We start from the raw sequence: 18735 nt of genomic DNA, 5'->3' as shown, positions 1-18735 counted from the left end.
TGCATCTTCTAATTTCTGAACTTCTATTTTAATTTTACTGGTCTAAAAGTCCTGTTTTATATTTTCATTTTTCAACAAAAGAACATGCATTGTAATCTTGACATTAGAGCCTTTACATGTAGAACACAGACAGAATGGATAGATTCACCATCCTGTTCCAACTGGTTTCTCCACTTCCCAAACCTTAGACACCAGGATGTATGAATGAATGTGTACTTTGGAGAGGGAGGCATGAAGCATTATTTTTGAACTTGCATAAATCCCCAAGTGTCTTTCTTCTGTTGACTCCTCAATGACCCCCCCTCCCAGGTCAATCAGTCCCTATGAAAAGCTTGGATTCTTTGAATTGCTACAGCACGGGCAAGATCAACATAGAAACATAGATAGAAACATAGAAAATAGGTGCAGGAGCAGGCCATTCAGCCCTTCTAGCCTGCACCGCCATTCAATGAGTTCATGGCTGAACATGAAACTTCAGTACCCCCTTCCTGCTTTCTCGCCATAACCCTTGATCCCCCGAGTAGTAAGGACTTCATCTAACTCCCTTTTGAATATATTTAGTGAACAGCACATAAATAAAAATGATTGATTGTTTTAATAAGGGCATCTGAAACAAAAATAAAAGTATTGTAACATGAAAGCAAGGCTAATTTAGCTGTTCTTGCCTCAGTTAATTTTCTTAGTGCTAGACAGTTGCAGCAGCAACAAGAACTATTTATGAAAATAAACAGCTTATTCAGTCAAACTAAATTATCAGAACAAATGATTTGCTTCACTACTAGATCATGGGGCCGAAACTGCCCCTTTGTGCAGGGCCAGTTAGCAGTGATGGCCGTCGATTAGGGTGTATGTAATATATATAGGTCCACCTGTGGACTCCAGTGGCACTGCAGCCGGTGCTGTTTATAATAAAGAAAAGGAACAGGTCACCCGACTGGTGAGTTCTGGAAATGTTCTGCCATCTTGTGTGTGTGTCTGTGAGTTACTGAAAATATAACAATGGCGACGAAGATGGGTTTATTGGGAAAAAACAGCTGAAACATTTGTTGGTGGAGGATTCAGCCAACCGGCAGAGAGACTTTGAGAGTTACTCTGTTTTGATTAACAGCTACAAATCCAAGGTAAATTATATGCATACTTGTTTGAACTGCCAGAGTCTAGATGGCCATGCCTATGGGAATAATAGAGCCTTTGGGGGAGTTTCAACGTGACCGTGAAAGTTTCGGAGTGTATGTGGAGTGGCTAGAAATGTTTTTCACCACAAATAATATCATCGAAGTCCCCAATAATGAAAACCTTAACTGTGTGGTGTTAGAACGACAATGGGTGATTATCTTAACTGAAGCAGGGCCCGAAGTGTATGAAAACTTGAAAAATGTGCTTGTGCCTGTCAATCCAAAGGACACAACTCTTAAGCAGAACAGCACTATAGCCCTGAGCCCCTGAAATTTGCTGAAAGTTATAATTTCGGAATACGAGATCAGTTAACCGAAGAAAATATCAGTGAGTACATTGTAGCTTTAAAAAAGCTATCTATTCACAGTAATTTCGGAAACTTTCAGGACCGAGCATTGTTTCTCGAGAGAGAACATTCCTGTGGTCGGTCGTATCACTGTACCGGTGAAATACAAGGAGCAATTTCAGAGCTTGCCTCTATTAGTAGTGGCATGACTGCCTTACTAGGAAGAAATTGGTTGGGATCACTGAAGCTGGATTGGATTGGAGTGAGATTTTTCATGTTGAAAGGAATTGCATCAAGGATGATGTCATCAAGAATTATCCGAAGGTGTTCTGTGAAACAGGCAGTCCGATCCAAGGTTTCAAGGTGAGTGTCAAGGTACAGAAGGACACTAGATCGGTTTACTGCAAGCCACGTTCCATACTATATGCACTCGAGGAGAAAGTTGAGCAAGAACTCAAAAGACTAGAGACTGAGAACATTATCTCTGATAGATCTATGTAATTGGGCTACACCCATTGTTGTTGTACCTAAGTCCGATGGTAAAGTAAGATTGTGTGGTGATTATAAAGTAACCGTAAACTAGGTTCTAGAGGGTAATGTCCCCAATACATTGCCAAATGTAGAAGATTGTTGACAACACTGACAGGTGGTCAGATCTTCTCAAAGTTGGATCTTACGAATGCCTACTTACAGCTTGAACTAGATGAAGAGTCCAAGTCATGCATGACTATAAATATTCATCTAGGCCTATATCAATTTACAGTAATAGGCTACCATTTGGAGTGTCTTCCGCCCCCGTCATATTCGAATGGATGATGAACCAGATTTTGCAAGGTATTGAAGGGGTACTATGTTATTTTGATGACATACTAATTTCAGCACCAAATAGGCAAATTCATAATAACTTACTGAATGAAGTCCTCAAATGGCTAGAGAAGCACAGAGTATGAGTGTCTGCTCGCAAGTGTGAGTTATTTCAAAACTCAGTGGAGTACTTAAGGTACAGAGTAGACAAAGATGGTTTACATCCAACCGAGGGAAAGCTGGACGCAATCAGAAATGCACCCATTCCCAAGAATGTCACTGAACTTTGATCATTTTTGGGTCTTTTGAACTATTATGGGAAGTTCCTACCAAATTTGCCTACAGTATTACATCTACTGAATGAACTATTGAAAAAAACAGGTCCATTGGAAGTGGTCACAAGAATGTGGTACAGCATTTAAGGAGTGTAAAAACAAATTGGTGGAGAGCACCATGTTAGTTCACTATGACATATCTAAGGAGATCAAGCTAGCATGTGATGCCTCTCTGTATGGAGTTGGGGCAGTGATCTCTCATGTATCAAGTAGTAGGGAGGAGAGACCAATTGCTTTTGCTTCATGCACTCTCAGTGCCAGTAACTGTAATTATGCGCAAATTGAAAGGGAAGCTTTGGCATTAATTTTTGGGGTCAAGAAGTTCCACAAATACTTGTATGGTTGTAAGTTTACCATCGTTACAGACCATAAGCCCCTGACAGCAATCCTCCATCCAAAGTCCCCAGTTCCAACATTAGCTGCAGCCCGAATGCAGAGATAGGCTTTAATTTTTTCAGCATATACATATGATATTGAATACAGATGATCAGCTGATCACAGTAACACTGATGCTATGTCAAGATTGCCTTCCCCATCACAAGTTACACCCGATAGGGAAGAAGTGTTCTATTTTTTATACATTGATGAACTGCCAGTGACAGCTGAAGAGATTGGTAGAGCAACCAAACATGACCCAGCTATGTCAAAGGTGTATGATTATATTGCAAATTGCTGGCCAAACCAGGTAATGGGCAAAGATATTCATCCATTCTTCATTTGTAGGAATGAGTTATCAGTCAATATAGATGTGGGGTGTAAGAGTGGTTATACTAAATAAATTCAGGTCCAAATTATTAGGAGACCTCCATGACCAGCACCTGGGAATGTGTTTGACCAAGAGTTTTGCACGCAGTTACTTATGGTGGCCAGGTCTTGATAAAGATATAGAGTACATCGTGAGTCAGTGTACGACATGTCAATCAGTAAGCAAGCAACCACCATCAGTACCATTACAACCATGGAAATGGCCTCCCAGGGGCTACATATCGATTTTGCTGAGCTAGAAGGACAACAATTATTCATTGTGATTGATAGCCATTCGAAGTGGTTTGAGGTGTTTCCAATGTGGAAAATAACAAGTAAAACATTAGACATTTTACAAAGATTATTTTCTTCATTTGGCCTCCCAGAAGAAATTGTTTCTGAGAATGGACCACAATTTCATTCAGAAGAATTTGTACAGTTGACAAGCAAAAATGGTGTGAAACATACCAAGGTTCCACCATACCACCCTGCGTCGAATGGTGCAGCAAAGCGCACAATACAAATTGTATAACATGCCCTCATCAAACAGATGTTGGATCCAAATCCAAAGAAACGACAGCTGTCATTGGACCACAAATTGGCTAATTTTCTAATTACGTATCGTAATACTCCTCACACAACTATTGGTAGAACACCAACAGAGTTGTTTCTCAAACGACAGCCATGAACCAGATTCTCGTTGTTAAACCCAAACTTGGCACAGTCCGTAGAAGAGATACGATTAAGACAGAAAGAGAATCATGATAGAGGTAGAGTAAAAGAGAGTAAGTAACTGCGTGCAAAACTGTGAAATTAAATCAGAAGGTGAGAGTGAAAAACCATCATCATAAATGGTTAAAGTGGTTACCAGGAAGAGTGGTGAAGATATGTGGTCCTCGCACATGTTTGGTCAAGATGTTTGATCATGGACAGGTTAGATTTGTTTACATTGATCATATTTTACCTACAGAAGTGAAAGTAGTTGGTGGTAGGAATGATTCAATTATTTCTGACTCAGCAGATAGTTTTGATACACCAGTAGCAAATCCTACATCCAATGTACTGGAAACAATCCAAGAGAAAGTGAGAAATTAAGTCTGAGTCCGAGTCAGGCAGACAAACAGTCTGAAGTTAGAGAGACTTTAAATGGAAATCAAGGGCATCCCTTGGAGGAAACCTTTCCTCAGGATCAGCCTCGAATGAGTTTAAATTCAACACCATGTTTGGAAGGTTCTGTTTGGGAGCGAAGGTATCCTCTTCAAAACAGAAAACAAGTGGTTAAGCTTGATTTCTAAATATGGCAAAATAAGTCCATATCTTTTGTTATGTATAACCATGCAAGTTATGCAAGATGATTATTTTGTTATAATTACTTCTTTATTAAGGAGGGAGAAGTGTAATATATATAGCTCCACCTGTGGACCCCTGTGGCATTGCAGCCAGTGCTGTTTATAATAAAGAAAGGGAACAGGTCACCTGACTGGTGAGTTCTGGAAATGTTCTGCCATCTTAAGACTCTGTGTGTGTCTGTGAGTTACTGAAAATATAACAGTGCGCCAAAGGGTTTTCGCCCAGGCGCTGTGCACAGAGCTCTCCCCCCGGAATTGCCCTCGGGGCTCTGCCAGTGAAAAGGGGTTTGTGCTGCGCCACAGCTATGATGTCATCGCCGTGCATGCCGACACCTAATCGCCCGGCGGGGGAAATTTCCCCACAGGAGCGAAGTCTGCGCAGGGTGATGCCACCGACAGCTTCTAGGCACAAGAAGGTGTGGTCGCTGTGGCTCTCCGGCCACCCTTAAAGGGCAAGTGCCACGGCGGTGGCCGCCATCTTTTTTGTGTCGGCTGACCTTATCAGTCGGCCCGACAATGACAGCCGCTGGTTCGGCCTCCACCCTCCCTGGTGGCCCGGTGGGCGGCACTGAAATTGCTGCTCAGATCGTAGCGGCCCTCCCCTTTGAGAGAAGAGGAGGGACGCTGTGACATGGCGCGTCAGCAACACGCTGACGTCAACACCGACACGCTGATGTGAGTAGCACAGTGCTAGGCATTGCGTTCTACGAGCGCCGATAGAAGCATGGTTACTGTCCCCACCATTTTTTTCTGTAAAAGAGTGAAAATCCGTGCCAGTGCAACTCTACCCACTAATTCAAATTATGCACTGCAAATCCAATGCTGGGCAATTTCAGCCCCCATGTGTTTTAATTATAAAATAGATTTAATAATTCTTTAAATTGCCAGGTCTTATGAATAGACTCAATTCATTGTCATTATACATATAGTAATACATTCTTAAACATTATTAATTATATATTAAATACTTCTAAAAAACATTTTTAAATTTGGATAAATATATTTCAGTTAAAGAAACAGAAATAAGTTCTCAAAAAACTGGCAATGGTGACAGAAAGATTCATTTTTAAGCATAATGTTCCTCGGTCTTTTAATAGTTATCTCCCATGTAAGGTCAAAGACCAATGGGAAAAATTTATAAGAGGCATTATCCCTGATTTTCCTCAACTTGCTCCTCTGTTTCTGGGGCATTAGGCTGAGGATGACGGGGCTGAGAACCAGTAACCTGGGTCTCCATCCATTAATAGTGCTAGAAGCACACTTCCAACAACATTGTGGATAAGGGTGGGAGCTTAGTGTTCAAATCCAACATGTTAATGATGTAGGAACGTCCTTCTGAGGCCTTCCATACCTTTTTTCAATATTGTGACATCAATGCCCAATATAACTGAATGGCCAGGATTGCCAAGCAATGAGCAGTGCCGGAAAGAACATTTGAAAGACCAAAAAGAAATCTACTTTTGCTTTTTTACGTAATTTCTGCCCTGTATTTTGTTTTCTCATGCACATAGATTGTCATTAGCCTTTCTACTAATGGTTTTACTTTTCCCCTCAAGTAACATTACAGCCATGAATGGACTTGGCAAAGGGAATCCCTGATGTGAGCTGCTGTGAAAATAATAAGAGTGCATAAAAGGGATGGCAGACTGACTGTGATGCATAAAGTTGTCTCTGTGCCCACCTGCTGGTATCTGCACACCCACTTTTGCAAACAGTGATGGTATGACCTTGCTTTGACACACGAGTGGATCAATAGGAGGCCTATTCTCTCAAGGTAAATAGCAACAGCAGATCTGACTAAACATTATGCTGGATGATTCTTCAGAAGCATATCATGACACTGAATGAACTAAAGTATCCCAAATTGATCAGTAATCAACAAAGCTTGTTTGGTCACCTCTGCCAAGATATCACCAATTATATTTTCATGCACTGTAGCCGCCACCTGATAGATTTTGTAAGGAAGTGTCTTCACATGGTCAGGATTAGTGTAACTGGATGCAAAGTTGTGTCATCTGCTGCAAGGACACCGCATGCCCGACGCTAGACTCCCAAGGCAAGCGCTCTACTCAGAGCTCCGACGTGGCAAGCGAGTCCCAGGTGGGCAGAGAAAACGCCCTCAAAGCCTCCTTGAAAAAGTGCGACATCCCCACCGACGCCTGGGAATCCCTGGCCCAAGAGCACTCAAAGTGAAGGCGAAACATCTGGGAAGGCGCCGAACACCTCGAGTCTCTTCGCCGGGAGCATGCGGAAGCCAAACGTAAACAGCGGAAGGAGCGCACGATAACCCGAGCACCCCACCCTCCAACCACCATCTGCCCCAACTGCGACAGAGACTGTAGGTCCCACATTGGCCTCATTAGTCACCTGAGAACTCATAATAGTATGGAAGCAAGTCATCCTCGACTCTGAGGGACTGCCTAAGAAGAAGAGCTAGATGCAAATGTGTGTCATCTGCTGCAAGGACACCTGCTGCCAACACAGCAATTCCCAAATTGGGGTCCAAGACTCCAGGGGGACCGTAGAGACTTTCTAGGGGGTCCGCGAAACAATGTGGTAATATTTGTTGCGCAAAACTTTTCCCGAACCAGTTGCACGGGGATAATCTTTGATCATTAACGCCGGCGAGTTGAAACTGTCACTGAGCCGAATCGAGCCAAATTTCCCGTTACCGCGGCAGCATTGATTTATGTGCCGGAAAGTTTTGGAAAGGTTGCGTGGTGGAGGGAGCGGGTCTGTTGGAGACCTGGGGCCCGCCAGGTTGCCCAGTTGTTGTTTTTTTGCGGGGAGGGGAGAGGAGAGTTTGGGTTTGTGTGTCACTGGCTGGAGACGGCAGGTTGTGGACTGGCTGAGAGCTGGAAATGCAAGGACTTGTTCCTGACCCGCTGGGAGCACCATGACCACAAAAAGAACACGTTAGTTTGATGTGGATGTCGATGGACCGGGTGTGAAGCAGATGATTCCAATCACTCAAGCAGCCGTTATGTTTTGGGAGGTTTTTTTCTTGTATTGAGTTCTTTTTAATTTCACTTCCTTAGCTCTTTAGCATTGCTAATTTCAAATTATATTTTTTTTAAAGTTTGTAATTAAATTCCATAGATGAGCACTAGTTTTTAGGACGGTACATAAAAATGAATGTAGGAAAGTGGACAGTAGGTGCAGTTTTGAATAAATTGTCAAACATCACACCAAGGATAAACAGACTGCAGTGAGAAGCAGCCACACCCACCTCACTGATATCTGTCAGGAAATAACTGTTTTCTTTGAAGCATTATTAAAACACTCTTTACACGCAGCACTTTGATATGAGTATTATAAAGGGCTCAATTTTCCCCAATGCCGTTTTTTTTGCGTATTTCAAGAGTTCAGCCATTTTTTGGGGGCCCGACTACGGCAAAAAAAAACTTGAAAGTTTCCCCATTCTAATTTTTGAAATTGGTGTCGCGCAGACTGTCCTTTAACTTTGGGGGGTGGAGCCTAATGCCTACGCCGAAAAAAGGATGCCCACACCTTCTGCACATGTGCGGAAAAAAAAAAATGAAGTTTTTTACGTGACTGCTATGGGCACGCATGCCCAGTACACCTCCCAGTCTGCATTCAGCCATTTTTAAAGAGCCAGTTGTGTGTGAGAACTTTAATTCTCAGTGGAAAAAAAATCGTAGCTGCAATATGCAACACGGCTCAAGGACCAAGAATTTCTCACAGGACGAAGTGGAGGCACTAGTTACTGTGATTGAGGTCAGATGGCACGAGCTGGACACCAGCAGAGGTCACATAAAAGTTTCACCAAAAGAAATGAAGAAACACTGGAACCAACTTGCAGAAGATTACCGTGCAACGGGCACTGCCCCGAGGTCTGGAGGCCAGTGCAAAAATAAATGGTAGGACCTTGGTCAAGTAGTTAGTGTAAGTAATATTTTCATTCATTCAATGGAATTGCAATTGTAAATGTGACCATCTGTGTATGTCCCACCCAGCAGAAAGACATCCTCTCTAAAAAGCTATATTTTCAGCTTTGCAGAGGAAGGTGGCACATAACAAAAGGGAAAGAACTCGAACAGGAGGAGGCCCGGCAAATCTGCACCCACTGACACCCTTGGAAGAGAGGGTCGCTGCTTTGATGGGTCCTGCCTGGAGAAAAGCAACCATTACTGCACAAGCTGGACCCACACTCGAGGGAGAGGGTAAGTCCTGCAAATTCCACAGCTTGGCTTTGCTAAATGTTAAGTATTATGTGGGCTAGCCATGCTTCGGTTTATGGGGATGTCTCCGTCAGCTACGCTTCGGTTGATGCAGTGTGCTGTCATTCATCGTGGTCCTTCAAATCAGCCTGCTGCCTGCGCTGTGTGAGCCTACTCATGCCATCCTGCCCCCTCCTCTGCTGCTGACCATTTGTCTGTTCTGTTATATTTTGCAGAACTTGAGGCCAACCCTAACGAGGCTGAAGCTGATGCAGAAGATGATTCAGACACGAAGAGCCTGAAGAGGAGAACATCTTCCAATCCCACCTTCCAGACCAAGAGCATGGGGGTGAGGGGGAGGGGGAGGGGTAGGGGGAGCGGAAGGATGAAGCCCCCACTGTTGTACTCACTCTGGAGGAGGTGCTGATGCCGCCCATTGAGGTGCCAACCCCTTTCCTGAGTAGTACGAGTGTTGGGACATTCCATTGTTTCGCACAGTCTCAGGCTGCCAGTTGGATGCAGCGAGCCACACCCAGGGTGAGGAGGGGAAGGAGAGCTCGACAGCGCTCTCCTTAAGTGAAGGATTTAACAGATGTGGTTCAGATGATGGCAATGAGTGCGGAGAGCACTGACCTTATGCGATCACTCCTGGACACCATCAGTGGGGTGGGTGATGAGGTATCGGGACTGTCGGGAGAAGTAACAACACTCTCACGAGAAATGGCAACACTGTCCCGGCATATTAGGGATGGAATGTCGCAGCTAGCTGATACACTGTCGGTGAACATGAGGGAGGGAATGTTGCAGGTAGTTGAGACACTGTCGGGGAACATGAGGGAGGGAATGTTGGAAGTAGCTCCTGCAATAAGGGAACACGCTCAGACCCTGTGGCCATTGACGGAATAGAAACATAGAAAATAGGTGCAGGAGTAGGCCATTCGGCCCTTCTAGCCTGCACCGCCATTCAATGAGTTCATGGCTGAACATGCAACTTCAGTACCCCATTATAGAAACATAGAAATCAAAAGGTGCAGCCTTTCTTTGCTACTATTGTTGTTGCTGTTGTTATTATTATTGTTGTTACTGTTGTAACTATTCTCAAATTAAAAGTTTTTTTGTAAGTGATGTAAATTTACAAGTTTAAAAGTTTTTAAGTGATCTTAACTGAAAACTTTAAAGTTTGATACAAGAATTTTTTTATTAATGTTAAGTTAACTACAAGCAAGTGTTAAACTTTTGAATAAAATATATTTTAAATTAGAACTGAATCATTTCCATTAATTATTCCATTATTAACACAACTTTTTAAATGAAAGAAGAATCATTTCCATTATTTGTTCCATTAACACAACACAGCATTACAGAACAGGTAAACATGGTCCGTTTGGAATAGTTGCCACTGAGCCTTCAGGCAGCAAAGCGTTCAGGGATGAGCTGCTGCGCAAGACTCGAGCAATCGTTAATGGGTCCAGGTAGTTTGCATGGCTTCCTCGTCCTCCTCCTCCTCGTCATCTGCATCTTCCTCCTCATCATCAGCCACTCTCACATCAGGTGGGTCTTCTACTACCAGCTGCTGCTGCCTCATGATGGCTAAGTTATGCAGCACACAACAGTGAACTGATCAACAATCTCAGGGAATTATTGCAAGTAGCCTCCAGAATGATCCAGACATTGGAAACGCTGCTTCAATATGCCAATGAGCCTCTCTGTTATGCTGCGCGTCGCAATGTGCGACATGTATTCCCAGTCAGTTTCCGTCCGGGTTATGCGTAGGGGCATCCCTACTCCCGGGTTTGTTTTGAAGCTGCTGTATAGCCTAAGGGTACTCATCCCTTTAGTTTGGATTCCACCCCACCCCACTCCTCCTGGGCTTCTTCAGAAGCCGAGCCCCGAGCCCCTGTGTCTGGGCGAGGGAGCGATTCTGCTGGCTGACACTCCGACCCTCGAGCCCAGTGAGGAGACGTTCGATGGTGGCGTGGTACTTTGAAAAAAATCTAAAATTAAAGAATTGCATTAGACTTCCATTTTCTCCCTTTTGACTTTGAAAAAAATTAAGCTTCATGATGTATATTCTTTGCCTTCTTGACTCCCTCCAAAACTTCACCTAAAAACAATGGCGTCTTTCTGCACCGATATTTTTAATGTGCGTTGGTTTTTCTTAAGTGCCCAGAAGGTTTTTTGAGACTGGTCACATACGCCGTCCTTGGAAAAATGTAAGTTGGCCAAACACGCTTAAATCTGAAAAACTGGTGCGGACATCAGACATCATGATGCAAAAAAATCCTTAAAAAAATCGTAACATTGGCATAGAAACTTTGGGGAAACATGGAGATTTTAATTTACTCCAAAAAAAACGGCGCACGCCAAACAAACGCCGCAGATTACTGGGGAAAATTGAGCCCAAAGTATTATAATTTAGATGGGGTGGTCCGTGATTGCTAATATATTTGAAAAAGGGTCCTTCAAAGTTTGAGAACCACTGTGCTAACATGCACCTTAGGGCTGACATAGCAAGTGACAGAACCAGTCAGGTGCTGCCCCCAGCTTGCACAAGAGGCTTCCTTTGCCTTAATCCCCTGACCTTTCAGCCTGGGCAAGAATTGTTAATGGGTTGAGATGCTTTTTGAGCCTTTCTAAAGGGTTTCAGAATACCCCCTCCCCCCGCACCAATGTGACACTCCTTTTTAATTGTCCCCATCTTTTTAAATTTCACTTATACAAAAAAAATGCTCCAGCCAGTAGTGTCCTCCCTACACTTGGCCTAATCTCATATAATAAGCTTTAACAGTTAACCTGGTAAAATTAGTTATTTCTATCATCACATCCTGAAAATATAATAAACCTGTATATAACAATTTAATACATATGCAAAAACTGCGGAACCCAATATAGCCAATGACAATCTAGGCCAACACGCCAGTGCAGTGCTAAGGGGGTGCTACACTGTCAGAGACTTGGGTGAGATGTTAAACTGAGGCCCCATCTGCTCTCTCAGCTGGACGTAAAAGATCCTGTAGCACTATTTCGAAGAAGAGCAGGGGAGTTATCCCCGGTGTCCTGGCCAATTATTTATCCCTCAATTAATATAACAGAAACAGATTATCTCGTCATTATCACATTGCTGTTTGTGAGAGCTTGCTGTGCACTAATTGGCTGCCGCGTTTCCCACATTACAACAGTGACTACACTTCAAAAAGTACTTCATTGGCTATAAAGCGCATTAAGACATCCATAAAACATAAACTGGCACAAAGTTGACAAAGTCATAAGAGATTCAGTGAGCGTGGCTGGTGCAATAAACTGAAATGTCATGTTGATGCACTAGAGGGCACTCTTCTCTCGTGGGAGTTATGATACATTATTAATACAGCATAAAGTGTGTTTTGATCTCCAACAAGCCATGCTATATCTGGCCTGGGAATGCTCAATGCTGCTAGGGGATGCCAAGAGTAAAGAAGTACTCAATTTTCCACCACAAATATCCTTCATGTTTACAAGCACAGAATACATTTTTTTTAAATCAAGGCAGAAGCTAACATGACTGCCAAATTGCATTTGTGGTTCAGAGAGTAATGCTTGGTGCAAGGTAATTAACACACTACTATCCTCTCAAGCAATATGGACACTTTTAGTTCTATTTACATGTCAACAGAGTCCTGTTTCAGATTCATGGAATAAGAAGCTCCCAGCACAAAGAAGTTCAGTTAAAATCAAAAATATTTATCCTCATGATAAATGAGATAGAGCTTCTTTTTCTTAAGACAGTCCCTCGGAATCGAGGATGACTTGCTTCCACGCTAAAAATGAGTTCTCAGGTGAGTCCAATGCGGGACCTACAGTTTCTGTCACAGGTGGGGCAGACGGTGGTTGGAGGGATGGGTGGGTTGACGTGTGCTCCTTCCGTTGTTTGTACTTGGCTTCCGCTTGCTCCCGGCGAAGAGACTCGAGGTGTTCGGTACTTTCCCGGATGCTTCTCCTCCACTTTGAGCGGTCTTGGGTCAGGGATTCCCAGGTGTCTGTGGGGATGTTGCACTTTTTCAAGGAGGCTTTGAGGGTGTCCCTGAAGCGTTTCCTCTGCCTACCTGGGGCTCGCTTGTCGTGTCAGAGCTCTCATATCGGGCATGCAGGCAATGTGACCCGTCCATCGGAGCTGGTCGAGCATGGTCAATGCTTCAATGCTGGGGATGTTGGCTTGAGCGAGAACACTGACGTTGGTGCGCCTATCCTGCCAATGGATTTGCAGGATCTTGCGGAGGCAGCTTTGGTGGTACTTCTCCAGTGCTTTGAGGTGCCTGCTGTACACGGTTCATGTCTTTGAAGCATATAAGAGGGTGGGTATCACTATTGCTCTGTAGCCCATGAGCTTGGTGCCGGGTTTGAGGTCCTGGTCTTCAAACACTTTCTTCCTCAGGTGACTGAAGGCTGGACTGGCACACTGAAGGCAGTGTTGGACTTCGTCATCAACGTCTGCCCTTGTTGACAGTAGGATCCCGAGGTATGGGAAATGGTCCATGTTTAAAGTACTATGCTTAAACAAAGGGGACTACAGTGGGATGAGGGCAGAGTTGGCTAAAGTAGACTGGAAACAAGGACTAAACGGTGGCACAATTGAGGAACAGTGGAGGACTTTTAAGGAGCTCTTTCATAATGCGCAACAAAAATATATTCCAGTGAAAAAGAAGGGCGGCAAGAGAAGAGATAACCAGCCGTGGATAACCAAGGAAATAAAGGAAAGTATCAAATCAAAGACCAATGCGTATAAGGTGGCCAAGGTTAGTGGGAAACTAGAGGATTGGGAAGATTTTAAGCAATAGCAAAGAATGACTAAAAAAGCAATAAAGAAAGGGAAGATAGATTACGAAGGTAAACTTGCGCAAAACATAAAAACAGATAGTAAAAGCTTTTACAGATATATAAAATGGAAAAGAGTGACTAAAGTAAATGTTGGTCCCTTAGAAGATGAGAAGGGGGATTTAATAATGGGAAATGTGGAAATGGCTGAGACCTTAAACAATTATTTTGCTTCGGTCTTCACAGTGGAAGACACAAAAACCATGCCAAAAATTGCTGGTCATAGGAATGTGGGAAGGGAGGACCTTGAGATGATCACTATCACTAGGGGGGTAGTGCTGGACAGACTAATGGGATTGAAGGTAGACAAGTCCCCTGGTCCTGATGAAATGCATCCCATGGTATTAAAAGAGATGGCGGAAGTTATAGCAGATGCATTCGTTATAATTTACCAAAATTCTCTGGACTCTGGGGAGGTACCAGCGGATTGGGAAGCAGCTAATGTAACGCCTCTGTTTCAAAAAGGGGGCAGGCAAAAGGCAGGTAACTATAGGCCAGTTAGTTTAACATCTGTAGTGGGGAAAATGCTTGAAACTATCATTAAGGAAGAAATAGTGGGACATCTGGATAGGAATAGTGCAATCAAGCAGACGCAGCATGGATTCATGAAAGGGAAATCATGTTTAACTAACTTACTGGAATTCTTTGAGGATATAACGAGCATGGTGGATAGAGGTGTACCGATGGATGTGGTGTATTTAGATTTCCAAAAGGCATTCGATAAGGTGCCACACAAAAGGTTACTGCAGAAGATAAAGGTACGCGGAGTCAGAGGAAATGTATTAGCATGGATAGAGAATTGGCTGCCGAACAGAAAGCAGAGAGTCGGGATAAATGGGTTATTTTCCGGTTGGAAGTCAGTGGTTAGTGGTGTGCCACAGGGATCAGTGCTGGGACCACAACTGTTTACAATATACATAGATGACCTAGAGGAGGGGACAGAGTGTAGTGCAACAAAATTTGCAGATGACACTAAGATTAGTGGGAAAGCGGGTTGTGTAGAGGACTCAGAGAGGCTACAAGGAGATTTGGATAGGTTAAGTGAATGGGCTAAGGTTTGGCAGATGGAATACAATGTCGGAAAGTGTGAGGTCATCCACCTTGGGAAAAAAAACAGTAAAAGGGAATATTATTTGAATGGGGAGAAATTACAACATGCTGTGGTGCAGAGGGACCTGGGGGTTCTTGTGCATGAATCCCAAAAGGTTAGTTTGCAGGTGCAGCAGGTAATCAGGAAGGCAAATGGAATGTTGGCCTTCATTGCGAAAGGGATGGAGTACAAAAGCAGGGAGGTGTTGCTGCAACTGTATAAGGTATTGGTAAGGCCGCACCTGGAGTACTGCGTGCAGTTTTGGTCACCTTAGTTAAGGAAGTATATACTAGCTTTGGAAGGGGTACAGAGACGATTCACTAGGCTGATTCGAGAAATGAGGGGGTTAACTTATGATGATAGATTGAGTAGACTGGGTCTTTACTCCTTGGAGTTCAGAAGGATGAGGGGTGATCTTATAGAAACATTTAAAATCATGAAAGGGATAGACAAGATAGATGCAGAGAGGTTGTTTCCACTGGTCGGGGAGACTAGAACTAGGGGGCACAGCCTCAAAATACGGAGGAGCCAATTTAAAACCGAGTTGAGAAAGAATTTCTTCTCCCAGAGGGTTGTGAATCTGTGGAATTCTCTGCCCAAGGAAGCAGTTGAGACTGGCTCATTGAATGTTTTCAAGTCAAAGATAGATAGAATTTTAAGCAATAAGGGAATTAAGGGTTACGGGGAGAGGGCGGGTAAGTGGAGCTGAGTCCACGACCAGATCAGCCATGATCTTATTGAATGGCGGAGCAGGCTCGAGGGGCTAGATGGCCTACTCCTGTTCTTAATTCTTATGTTCTTATGTTCTTATTATGTTATCCAAGGCCTTGTTGTGGATTTTGATAATTGAGGGGCAGTACTGTGTGGCCGGGGCAGGTTGGTAGAGGACCTTTGTCTTACGGATGTTTAATGTAAGGCCCTTGCTCTCGGAAGCTTCAGTGAAGGTGCTGACGATGGTTTGGAGTTCGACCTCTGAGTGTGCGCAGATGCAAGAATTGTTTGCATACTGTAACTCAATGGCAGGAAGGCACGACCTTGGATCTGGACTTTGGCGGCGGACTTTGAACAGTTTTCTGTTTGTTCTGTAGATTAGCTCCACTCCAGCGGGGAGCTTACTGAGGGTGAGACGGAGCATTGCAGCGAGGAAGATCGAGATGAGCATTGGTACGATGACACATTCTTGCTTTACCTGGTCCATACGTGAATTCGGTCTGTGGTGGATCCATTGGTCAGGATCGCAGCTTGCATGTCGTTGTGAAGCAGGCGGAGGATGATGACAAACTTTTGAGGGCAGCGGAATTTGAGGAGTACACTCCATAATCCCTCACGGTTGACAGTGTTGAAGGCCTTTGTGAGGTCAAATAAGGCCATGTACAGAGGTTGGTGCTGTTCCCTGTATTTCTCTTGGATTTGATGTGCAGTGAAGATCAAGGATGAGGTGGAGCTATCGAGTCTGTAGCATGCTACTCCATTAATTTTGGAACTGAAACTCTTCCTCAGCTCCCTCACTAATTCACTCTTAGCCTCATCAACATTGGCCTTGGCTCAATGGTAGCGCTCTCTCTTCTGAGACAGAAGGCTATGGGTTTGAAGCCTAACTCCAGAAACCTGAGTATATAATCCAGGCTGACACTTCAGTGCAGTATTGACAGAGTGCTGCATTGTCAGAGGTGCTGTCATTTGGCTGAGATGTTAAACTGAGGTTCTGTCTGTGCTCTCAGATGGATGCAAAAGATCCATAGCACTATTTACAGAACAGCAGGGCAGTTCTTCGTGGTGTCCTGGCCAATATTTATCATGCAACGTAATATGTTTATGTGTATATATTTGTGTGTGTGTCTGTGTGTTTTTTATGTACACACCATCAAAAACAAATCATCTGGTAATTTATCATTGCTGATTGTGGGACAAATTGATTGCTGTGTTTCCCTAAATAATAACAGTGACTACACTTCATAAGTACTCAATTAGTTGTGAAGTGCTTTGGGACATCCTGAGGGGGTGAAAGGTGCTATATAATTCCTTCTACGAAAATTGTGCTATAGAACTTGAGAGTAGCCAATGTAATACCTTGGTTCAAGAAGGGAGAGAAGGATATACCAAGTAACTGTAGATCAGCGAGTCAAACATCAGTTGTACACAAACTTTTAGAATTCATTAGTAAAATAATTAATTATTTAGAAATGCACAGGGTAATCAGTAACAACCAGCACAGCTTTGTTAAAGGCAAGTCATATTGACTGTTTTGCAGAAGTAACCAAATAAATAAAGGAAATGTAGTGTATATGGCTTTCAGAAGGCATTCGATAAGGTGTCTCGCAAGAGTCTTATTTGAAAAATTCCAACGTCTGGTATAAGAAATTATGTAGCAGCATGAATAGATAAGCTGGTTGACAACAGGAAGCAATGGGTTTTGTAAATGGCATTTCTCAGACTGGGCAAGGGTTGAAAAGTGTGTATCCCCGAGAGTCAGTGCTCAGTCGACTTTTGTTCTCAGTATGTATAGATGAATTGGACTTAATATAGGGAATACAATTACAAAATTTGTTGGCAACACAACAAAAATGCAAGTTTAGCAAACAACAAAGAGGGCTGTAAAATACTTCAGGGGGGCCACAGACAGGCGGCAGATACTACTTAATGTGGACAAGTGAGATGTAATACATTTTGGGAGAAATAGAAGTAATCAAAGTCCCTGCAAAACATCTGTGTTCTTATTTAGTCTGCTTCATCGCGAGTAAAGCCACGGGAGATCTGCTAGGATTTATTTTTATTTGCAAAAGTTGTGACTTTTAATTTTCAGAGGTAGGTTCTCATCACCAAGAAAAGTGGAGAAAAAACATTTCACGTGGTCTTGACCTCCTGCCATTGAAGCAGTCATTATACAAGTGGATCCTGTTCTTTAAATCGTCAACCCAAACCTCTGCGAATTTTACTTATGCTGTTATTACACCAATTGTTTCAGGTCGAGAACTTAATTTCCTTCCCGGTAATATATTTCTGAGTAAATGATACATGGGTGTACGGATCATCAATAATTTGATTGTATGGAGTCACCTCTGTCTGTGAGGACCAAGATGCTTCTTGAAATGGTTATGTTATGTAATTTTCACTCTCAGTGCTGTCTTGTACTGACAACACTGATTCTAATCTCTTCTTGTTATTATTTGTGTTTCACAGGCCTGCAGAGAACTATTTTGTTCTGTGCCAAACATTCCTATGGTTTAGTATGAAAAAGTTAGATGTGAGAATTTGGCCTTAAATTAGTGAATTGAAGGTAATTACTGTACAGGATTTGAGAAGCTCAGCAGTAATCCTGCATACCAGTTGACATGGTCATGTGATCCCCAAAGGATGTGTTTTCTTACAGATTTTGGCTGGCTGGAAGTTTCTACAAGTTGTGTTTTGGTTTCAATTATACTATAAATTACTATCAGTAAGCTGGTTTATTTTCCTTCAACACTTTGGGCTTTAAAGTAATCAGAAAATTAAAATGTTACATTTTTGTGCATTAAATTTCAATAGATATTACCATTTGTTTCAGAGTCATGCATAGAAAACATTCCCAGCCAACAATGGCTAGAATTAACAATAATCAGGCACTTATTTGGTATAATGGAAGGCTTCTCAATAACACTTCAAAAGCCACATGCCCGCTGTTAATTTTGCATCATAGATATAAATCCTTGCATGTGTGTTACCTCCATCTACTTCTGTGTTTTACAACTGAGGTGTTATTGAGCCACATAACTAATAGGCCTTGGATTTGATTTGGGTCTTAATTCCACTGAGATTGTCAATAATAATGGAGGTGTGCTCCACCATCAGAGTGCTGAAGATTGCAATTAGAAAGACAGCATGGTTGACTAAGCACTGTTGTAGTTCAGAGTTGTGTGATGCAGTTTTGTACCCTTGGATT

General features: G+C 43.0%; 1 protein-coding gene across 1 annotated transcript in view; it reads right to left on the bottom strand.

The window, feature by feature from the left end:
- Nucleotides 1–18735, bottom strand: part of adamts9 (ADAM metallopeptidase with thrombospondin type 1 motif, 9) — a 462662-nt gene that overhangs the window by 347656 nt on the left and 96271 nt on the right. The gene's annotated exons all lie outside the window — the stretch shown is intronic.

This window comes from Pristiophorus japonicus, chromosome 12 (assembly GCF_044704955.1).
Source record: "Pristiophorus japonicus isolate sPriJap1 chromosome 12, sPriJap1.hap1, whole genome shotgun sequence".
NCBI lineage: Eukaryota > Metazoa > Chordata > Chondrichthyes > Pristiophoridae > Pristiophorus > Pristiophorus japonicus.
The sequence above is the reverse complement of the archived record's forward strand: the minus strand, read 5'-3'. Positions and strand labels throughout refer to the sequence as shown.